Raw genomic sequence first — 9,514 nt, 5'->3', positions numbered from 1 at the left:
GTCTATAAATTCATCTTCAGACTCAGGCAACACATGCAATGACGCTGAATGCAGGAAGATCACAGGCTAGTTGGTGGAAAGTCTTGTGGCTCCAGTGGCAGTGGTAACATCTCTTCTCAGCACTGGCGTGGGTCTCCACGTGGCTCCTTCAGCTCCAGGGCTTTGGCTCCATCAAGGTAGCTCCTTGTGTCTTGTCAACAGGAATGTCTCACAGGGAGTGTCTGTCTCTGGCTTCCAGTGAGCCATTTAGCTCCTTCATGCCTCCAAATGAGGTCATCAAGCTGGGACTTGATTGACAGACTAGACTCCACCCCTTTGCAAGTTGACAGGAGATTATTTAACTGCCACACATTGCATTGGGTAAATCTGCTGCACAAGACCTCTTTAGAGTGTTGACAGGCAAGCAGATTACTTTAAGGACTAAAGCACACCTGACTCAAGCTATGGTATTTTCCATCATCCCATATGCGTGTGAAAATTGGACGCTGAATCAGGAAGGAAGAAGAACGGATGCATTTGAATTATGATGCTGGTAAAGAATACTGACGGTACCACGGACTGCCAAAAAAGAGCAAACACAGCCGTCTTGGGAGAAGTACAACCAGAATGCTCCTTAGAAGCAGGGATGGTGAGACATCGTCTCAGGTACTTTGGGTAAGTTCTGCGAAGAACATGATGTTTGGTAAAGTGAAGGGACAGAGATAAAAGAGGAGGTTCCTTGACAAGGGGGGGGGGGTGCCACAGTGGCTGTTACTGTGGGCTCCGACCTAAGAATAGCTGTGAGGATCGTGCAGGACTGGGCAGGGTTTCGTTCCGTTGCACGTGGGATCGCTGCGAGTTGGAACCAACTCAAGGGCACCAGACGGCATTTGGTTTCTTGGAGAAGAGAACCTGGAAAACCGGAGGCAGGCGCCCACTACCAACTGTCCTGTTCTTCTATGGGAATCTACAAAGAGGCCGAGCTTCCACTCTGGAGGCTGGGAATGGTCCAGCTTGGGTAACCTAGCCTCGGCCGGCTTTAGTAAGAATGCCTACCATTTATTCACATGTGTGGTGACAGTGCCAGCCTTGTGCTCTCCACTGCATGGATGAGAACACTGGGGAAGAACAGGTTTGATGCACAATCTCCCGTCTCTTTGCTTCCAGCCCTTCTGTTGCCACCAGCTACTCTGTCCCCCATCTCAGCACCGGCTCCAGTCAGGCTCTTACCCCCACCGTGTCACGAAACCACCACGCACCTATAGCTCCATGATGCTAAATCCAACAAATTCTCTGCCCTCGCCTTAATTGACCACAGTGGATTACTCCTCCCCTGGAAACAAGTCTTCCTCATTTCCCTCCTTGTCCCCTGCCACTCCTCCGCGTCCTTTGTTAGAGGATTGTATGGGGAGAGGTCCTTGCCTGGCTCCTCTAGCCGCATCTACCGCCTTGGTGATGTGTCCTGCTGAGCCCTTCTCGTCTCGGTCTCCAGCCTGGACTTCTGCCGGACACCAGACTCATACCCACCGGTCAGCAGGCCTCTCCCTCAGAGTAGCTAAATGGTTTCTCAAAGTCAGCGTGTCCAAAAACAAGTTCCTTACCTCCACCGCCCACTGCCCCAAGTCTGCTCCACCTACATACTTCCACAACTCAAAAGATGGTATCTCCATCCTTCCCGTTGCTCAGACCAACAATCTCAGGGCCAGGCTGGACTCCTCTTTTACACATCTCACTCGAAACTCTCCAGTAAATCCTGCCCGTTTCATTTTCACAGCCCATCTACGCCTAACCACGTCTCAACACCTCCACGCTACCACGCCAGTCCAAGCCAGCCACCACTGTCTCCTGCCTGAATCTCTACAGTAGCCCCCCAACTGCTCTTCCTACATCTACCCTCGCCCCCCGTTTCTTTATCAGGTGGACATCCCGGAGGAATGCCGCTGACAGGTGGCTCACATCATGTCACTGTTCCGTAAAGCCCTCCCAGGACTCCCAGCTCATTTTCACAGAGCCTCTCCTTAAGGCCCTGCCCCCTCTGGCTCCTGTCTGACCTCTTCTCTTCCTTGCCTCTCGTTCCCTCTCCTCTGAGCTCGCGGATGCCCCCACTGGTCTGTGCAATCCCAGGAAGACGGAACCTCTGGGCTTTGCTCTGGCTTTGCTTGGCATGCTCTGCCTCCACGAGTTCGCGGGGCTCCCATCCTCCCTCAGAAGTCATCTTCTCCTGTTTCTAGCCTTCCCTGGTCACGGGACACAGAAACTCAGCGCTTCCCGCCCCCCCCACCACCACCCCGACCTCCGGCCCTAACACTCCTGACTCTGATAGCAGCTACCTCTTCTGATTACTGTTTGTTTTGTATAATTGTTTCATTGGCTGTTCATCTCAACCCGTAGACTGTAAGACCCATGAGAGGAGGATGTTTTGCTCTGTTTTGTCCACTGCCATTTTCCCAGTGCCTAGGCATCCAGTTGACTCCGAGTTGTGCCTACCTTATACGTAACAGAGCAAAGCATCGCCTGGTCCTGTGATCGCTGGTGTGTTTGGGTCCATTGGAGTGGCTATTGTGTCCATCTATCTCATTGAGGATTTCCCGTGTTTGCACTAACCCTCCACTTTGCCAACTGTGATAGTTAAGGTTTTGTGTCAACTTGACTGGGCCAAGAGTCTCTGTGGTTTGGCATTTAATTTCCCATGTAGTAATTCTCCATGAAGAGATCTCTTCAGGAAGCATGCCCTGCTTCCAATATAGGTGGATGCCATGGGAAAGCTTGTTTTGTTTTTTTTGCTTGGTCTGGATACTGCATCTGGCTTTTCATCTGACCTCTCATCCTTTGGACTTGAACCAGTGGTCTTCTGTGTTGCCTGCCAATCTTGGGAGTGACCTTGGGTTCATTTGCCTCTGCAGCCAAAAGCCTGCCATCTGACCGGCAACCATGGGAGTCAAAAAGTTTCCAGTTCATTATATGACCTATGGGCTTGGAAATGGCCCACCTTTACAATTACGTGAACCAGTCCTTTGATATATATGCACACGTATCTCTTCGTGTATATGCTATAAACTTCATTGGTTTTGTTTCCCTAAAGAACCCAGCCTAAGACACCAATTATAGTGTTCTTTTCTGGCAATTGGTCATTCCCAAAGTAAGTCTGCCAAAGTCTAGCTCTCCTTGCTGCTAAGGACAATCTGGTTGAACTTCTTCCAAAACTAATTTGTTCTGGCAGTCTGTGATCTACTCAATATTATTTGCCTGTTATAGTGGGAGCTCAATAAATATTTGATATATCAATAGAATGAATGAAAGGACCATGAATACTTATTCAAGACCTCGAGAAAGATGGAAATAGGACTGGGGTTCCTAGGGTTGTCAGGCCCCTAGGCTGGTGCCCATGGAAATGTCTTCAGCCGTAAAGCCTGTGGGCAGACTGGCAGGGGTGTTCTCCCATCAACCCCTCATAGAGAAGCTTCCGGTAGGCAAGTCAAGGTCTAGAAAGAAAGGCCTGGCAATCTACTTCCCTAAATCAGGCAATGACTACTCTGCGGATTGCAGTCCACCGTGGAAAGGACACAGAACCGGGCAGCGTGTTGCCGGGATCCGCCCCAGCTTGAGGACAGGCTGTGTGTGTGGGTCCCACCTGCGGAGGCCGTGGGGACTCGGGCTCCAGCCCTGACCTTGGCTCCTTGCTCAGCTTCAATGCACTCAGCTGCTTGTCCAGGACCAGGATAAAAAGGCGGGGGATCCTGAAAAGTGCATAGGACTCACCCCCCAAGGATGAGCAGCTCTTCTTCAGCGGACTGGACGGGCGGGTCCCGCTTGCAGCCTGCTGGGACAGGGAGACCATGATTGCCCAAGGGCTGCTGGCTGGTCCCCCCTGACCCCCACCCTGGCAGCTGCCTGAGGGGCACAGGGAGAAGCTTTTCCAGGTCCGTGTGGTTTTTGCCCTCTGTGCCTGGTTTCGTGGCCATCCTCAGAGCAGTGCTTTCCTCCAGAAGTAAATGTTCCAAATAAGGAATTTAACCCCTTCACTTCGCAAATTTTAATTGCACCTGTTTTTTTTTAATTCACTTCTGTTTGTATCAAAATAATGCTTGCCTCTAATTCACACACCAAGAATATTGAGGAGTTCACAACAAAACTCTCTAGAGCAGCGGTTCTCAACCGGTAGGTTGCAACCCCAATGGGGGTCGAATGACCCTTTCACAGGGGCCGCCCGATTCATCGCAGTAGCAAAATGACAGGAAGTGGCAACGAGAATAATTTTATGGTTGAGGGGTCACCCCAACATGAGGAACTGTATTAAAGGGTGGCAGCATGAGGAAGGTTGAGAACCACTGGTCTGGAAGTAACTCCCACACTCAACCCTAGTTCTGTTGGTGTTATTTCTTGATTCACCAGTTTAGGTAGCTGCTAACTTCCTGTTACAGAAGCACAGAGCTTGACCTCTCCTGCAGAGTCCCCACCCACTCCTCCTCGCCCTGCTCCCTGCCCAAGACTCTCACAAGTTTTGTGTGACTCAGTAGTGACTACAGACACGGATTCTACACCACCAAGCCAAGGAGTATGTGAGGATTGCATTTCCTCCTCAGCACTGCTTTTTAGTTGTCCTGGAATTAATCACTGGTCCTTATTATCGTTATCATTATTATTATTATTATTTGCTGCTTCTCCTTTATGCCTTAAATTTTCTTGTGCTTCATCTGATTGAATTTTTTCAGATAGGTCAGCATATCACATAGTCCTATCAGCTCCTCCTCTCTCCCCCCTTTGAGACGCCCTCCCCCTGAGACCTCGGCCCCCCTGCTTTAGTCTGGGCTGTGCTCCCCCAGGTCCCCCATCGAGCTGTCATGGGGGCAGCTCTCCCTGCTCCTGTTGCCTGTCTCCGTGTGTTCTTTGCCTGGGTTACTGTGTGGTTGGTGAAGGGTATGTGGGAGGTAAATTGCTTACATCCTTGAATGCCTGTAAATCTTTAAATCCTTTGTTCCACCCTCATGTGATTGATCAGTGGGTTAGCTATCGAATTCTACGTTGAAAATTAATCATCTTCAGCATATTGTAGACACTGCTCCACAGTCTTTTCCCTCCCAGTGTTGCCTTTGAAAAACCTAAAGCAATACCAGGATAAGATGACCAGATGTCCCGCTTTTGGCGGGACAGTCCCGGTTTTTAAAAATGGTTCCAGCATCCCGCGGCGTTTTAAAAAAGTCCCGATTTTTTGAAAGAATGTACAACAAGTTAGGGTATACGGTTTTCGGCTGCCGTGGGGCTATTTCGCCAGGATATGAGTTTCATCAATGGTGTCCTGCTTTACCAATGTTAAAATCTGGTCACCTTACGCTTGGAGGGGAAGGGGAAGGTGGGGGAAGTAAAGGGGGACCGATCACAATGATTGACATATAACCCCCTCCCAGGGGAACAGGCAACTGAAAAGCGGGTGAAGAGAGGCAACAGTCGGTGTAAGACATGAAAAAAATAATAATTTATAAATCATCAAGGGTTCATGAGGGAGGGAGGGAGGGAGGAGAGAGAAAAAAAATGAGGAGCTGATACCAAGCGCTCAAGTAGAAAGAAGATGTTTTGAAAAGGATGATGGCAACAATTGTACAAATGTGCTTGACACAATGGATATATGTATGGATTGTGATAAGAGCTGTAAGAGCCCCCAGTAAAATGATTTTTAAAAATGAAAAAAGCAAAGAAAGACCTATGCTATTCTGATTTTTAACAGAAAGACTCCTGGTCTTCTCTTTTCACTCCTGGATTTGGAGTCGCACGGTGCAGGGGCAGTGGGCTCTTTCAGGGGGCTCTTCTCGCCCAGTCTCTCAACTCCCCCCACACCCCCTGGCCCTCCACGGGGCGGGGTAAGCATTGACAGGATTCACCTGTGAGTGACTGTTACCAGGAGACCTTGTGATGGCCCGCCCTCCTGCTGGGTATGAAGTGAGCCCTCCCAAGATGCAGCAGAGGGGCTCTTGCTACAGCAAGAATCAGAATTGGAGCGTGTCCTGGACCCCAAGATCTCCTGGATCCAAAGTGAACCTCCTGGATCCGGAAGATAACTGACATCAGAGCCTGGAGCCAGCGCATGGAACAGGCTGGTAGACTTCCTGGCCAACAGAGCTGACTGCTTTGGGGCAGGAGGCTGGTTGGTAAGGTGGGGTGCCTCTGAGCACTTCATTCAAGGTTCTCTGACCCCCAGAGCCTGAGCTGAATGCCTTCAGGTTGGGGCTGACAGTGGAGCGGCGTGCTCTCTGGGAAGTTATTAGCAGCCCCGAAGGAACCTTGTAACACGCCCTAACTGAACCTTGATATCCTGAGCATTTCTCAACTGCCTTGTAACGGTTAACCTCCTTAATAAACCCTATCTAGCATCATGAGCATTGTCTGTACCTTCTGTGTGGTCACTACGATGAGTTATAAAGCTTAGACATAAAAGTAGGAAGTGTTATTTGAGACAGAACACACACAAGAACCGTGCAGCGCTGCCTACTCTGGTTCTTTGTCGTCCTTTAAATTGTGCTGGACATTTAGTGAGCGGCTTCCATCTGAAGATGCGTGTCTTTGAGTGCTAAGAAGTTTTCTTGTATTATTATCGCTGACCACTTTCTCATCTCTCGTTTACTATTGGGTCTTCTGAATTAGTCTGATATCCTATTGACTTCCTACCCCCACCCCACCCCCACCATCACTTTCCGTCTCTTTGCCTTTCTAAAGCTATTTTCTGGAAAAGTTTCCCTTGTGTTTATTTTGTAGAGCTTCTGTTGACATTCCTTTCAACCGTGGCGTTCATATTTTTAATATCCAAGCCCTCGTTCATGTCTCAGTTTGCTTCTTTTTCGTAGCAGCACATTCTTGTTATGGATGCACGCGGAGGCTTCAAAAGCTTGTGGAAAACGGAATTTTAAAATAGTGGGATTTTTCCATGAACCTTTTGAAACCCCTCCTCGTACCATCTCCTCGCCTGGTATTGTCCACGTATGTGTTTGTGGCCGGTTAGGGTCCTTCGGTTTTCTACACTGCCTTTGTCTCCAGCAGTTTTCTTCTTGTTCCACACATGTGGGACGCCATGGCGGTGTTCATATTTCTGAATGAAGCAATAAAAACCCACTAGCTTCTGTGTTTGCGGGAGAGCGGGGCAAGGAGGCCTCCACTACAGGAAACAGGGACTCTTTTTGTTAATAAGTCACCAACTATCAGAATCTTTCTTCTGGAGCAAGATCTCTTCACCCTGAAACGACTCAAATATAGGGCCATCTACTCTTCGTTGTGGGGACTATCCTATGCAGTGTGGGATGTTTAGCATTTCGCGTGCCAAAGCACTCACCCACTCCCGGGTGGTAACAACCCAAAATGTCTGTGGTTATTGTTAGTTGGCACCCAACCAATTCCATCTCCTGGTGACTCCACAGTGCCTGAAAGCGCTGCCACAAGTTCCCTGGTGGCAGCCTCGGTGCTGGAGCCCACTCCGCTTGTCCAAAGAAGCACTCTGACTCCATGCCCCCGTTATCTCTTGCTACATAACAAACCACCCCGAAATTCAGGAGCATAAAACCGGCCCCATTTCATTCGGATGCAAATCACGAATCCAGAATGTGCACAGCTTGGTTGCTAACGGAAAGGTTGGCGGTTTGAAACCCACCGATCAACTCTTCAGGAAAAAACTCCGGTCATCTGTTCCCATAAAGATGACAGCCTGATAAACTTATGGGGGCAGTTCCACCCTGGAGGCTTTCAACCAATCCCCCTGGTTCCTGCCTCTTCCTTTTCTAGAACGCTACCCCACCACCACCACCATCCACAATACCATCCCTTCCAGGGTCTGTGCCCCTCCATCCAGGGCTCCGGGGCGAAGTTTCTTGTCTCCTCTCCCGACCTGTTTCGGAGACTAGCGTCCTGCACATCAGTCATTGCTCCAGTGTCCAGGACAGGGCTGAACTCTCTCGCTCGTCTCTGTCCTGGTCTTCCTCCTGAGAACTGTATCCTTCTGTTTCTTGACTGGTGTGGTAGTGGTGCTGCAAGAGAGAAAGGCGGACGGGGATGTGAATGCTCTCGCGTGTTTTAACTGGAAACCTGCGGTCTTTCCTTTGGTGGGCAGATTTCTAAGTTGTGTCCTCACCATCTCTGTTCTGTTGAAGCCCTGAGAAGTGGAACAGGGGCCATATATGACCTCATGCCAATAGCTCAGATTCAGACCTTTCCGGTCCACGGATCTCGGGTCACTGTGCTTGAATTATTCAAATCTTCTTTGAAGGCTGCCTCTGTTTCTTGTCACATTTCCTCATGGTGAGGGCACCGCACCACAGTGTCAACTCCTCGTTCCCTTACACTTTGCTTGCTTCTGTCCCCGACGACGTGACCTTTGTGCATTGGTACCAACCCAGCTCCAAGTCCTCGCTCTTATGACGGCTTCAGCCAATTCAAGACCCCATCGGAAGACAGTGACTGCGGGGACTTTCTCCCCCAGCTCTCTTCCTATGGAGGCAGAATGTGGGTCAGGTCAGTGTTCCAAAGCCACAAGTCCCCCAGGAGCCCTGGCCTGCAGCTCTTCCTGGGTTCCAGGGCCTGACAGGCCCTCCTGTCCCTTTGTGCCGGTGGTCAGGGCTCCCATGGTGCTGGCTCCAGGGCTTCACCTCCCCAGGCTGCTTTCACACTGCTCAACCGGCCTCACCTGTCCGTCCCTCAGCCTCCTCCACATCTGCTTCCTGCTGGAACACCGGCTGAAACAGAAACCTTTTCTGATTTGCATCTAAACCAAGAATAAAGCCTCTCGTGGAGAGTCTCCGAGGCATCTGCATGAGCTGGGTTACACACATCTCTGGTCTCCGCAGGGCCCCCCTGTTTTGGTCTCCTCCCGAATGGTTCTAAGGTTACTCTGACACCAATACTAAGAGGTACCGCTGCACCAGTGAGCTCTCCACGGGGGGAAATTGCTGGAGTGCTTCGAGGTTGGCAAATGAGCATGGGAGTAAAGGGAACCCAGGAGAGGCCGTTCCTGATGACCTTCAGAAATTACATGACGGACTGAAAAGCACCAAGGGTGGCAGAGAAGGATGGAGAACCTTCCTGGATAACAGCTCTCCCTGCCTGGCCTTTCGGTAAAGCGGCTGAGCGGCTGTTTGAAGGGCACGGAGGCCTTCCTGGGAGGGATTTTCTCAGCTCCGACTTCTGGGGCCCCTGTGGTCCGTCCCACATCCTTTGAGGTTTTCCTCGGAGGAGGACCGTGAGTTTGTCTGCCTGCTGGCAGGGGCATAAACGAGGGCCCAGAGAGGCCCACGGCCTGGATGCCTCAATCTGCCCAGAGGAGCTGCTGCCGCAGTTCAGCTGCCACCGTTCAGCACCCGTGCCCCCTGCTTGGGTCCGCCCTGGATTCTCGCCTCTCCTCACTCTGCTCACCCCAGTGGACTCTCAGTTTTGCTTAATCTGTGTCCTCTGAAACCTACGAATCTCGAGGGTGGTGGCGGGGGAACAAAATCAAGAACTTCTTCTGGCCACCCATTTCCTGAAGTGTGCAAAGGAAACATTTCATAAACGCTTCTTAAAG

At 50.6% G+C, this 9,514-nt stretch overlaps 1 pseudogene; it reads right to left on the bottom strand.

Moving 5' to 3' along the window:
• LOC101659986 overlaps positions 1–3,817 on the bottom strand; it is a 63,140-nt pseudogene extending 59,323 nt beyond the window's left edge.
• Positions 3,818–9,514: the final 5,697 nt, after the last annotated feature.

The sequence above is a fragment of the Echinops telfairi genome, unplaced genomic scaffold (genome assembly GCF_000313985.2).
Source record: "Echinops telfairi isolate 266 unplaced genomic scaffold, ASM31398v2 ScPeMD7_7469;HRSCAF=8507_1, whole genome shotgun sequence".
NCBI lineage: Eukaryota > Metazoa > Chordata > Mammalia > Afrosoricida > Tenrecidae > Echinops > Echinops telfairi.
This window is presented reverse-complemented; position numbering and strand designations above follow the sequence as displayed.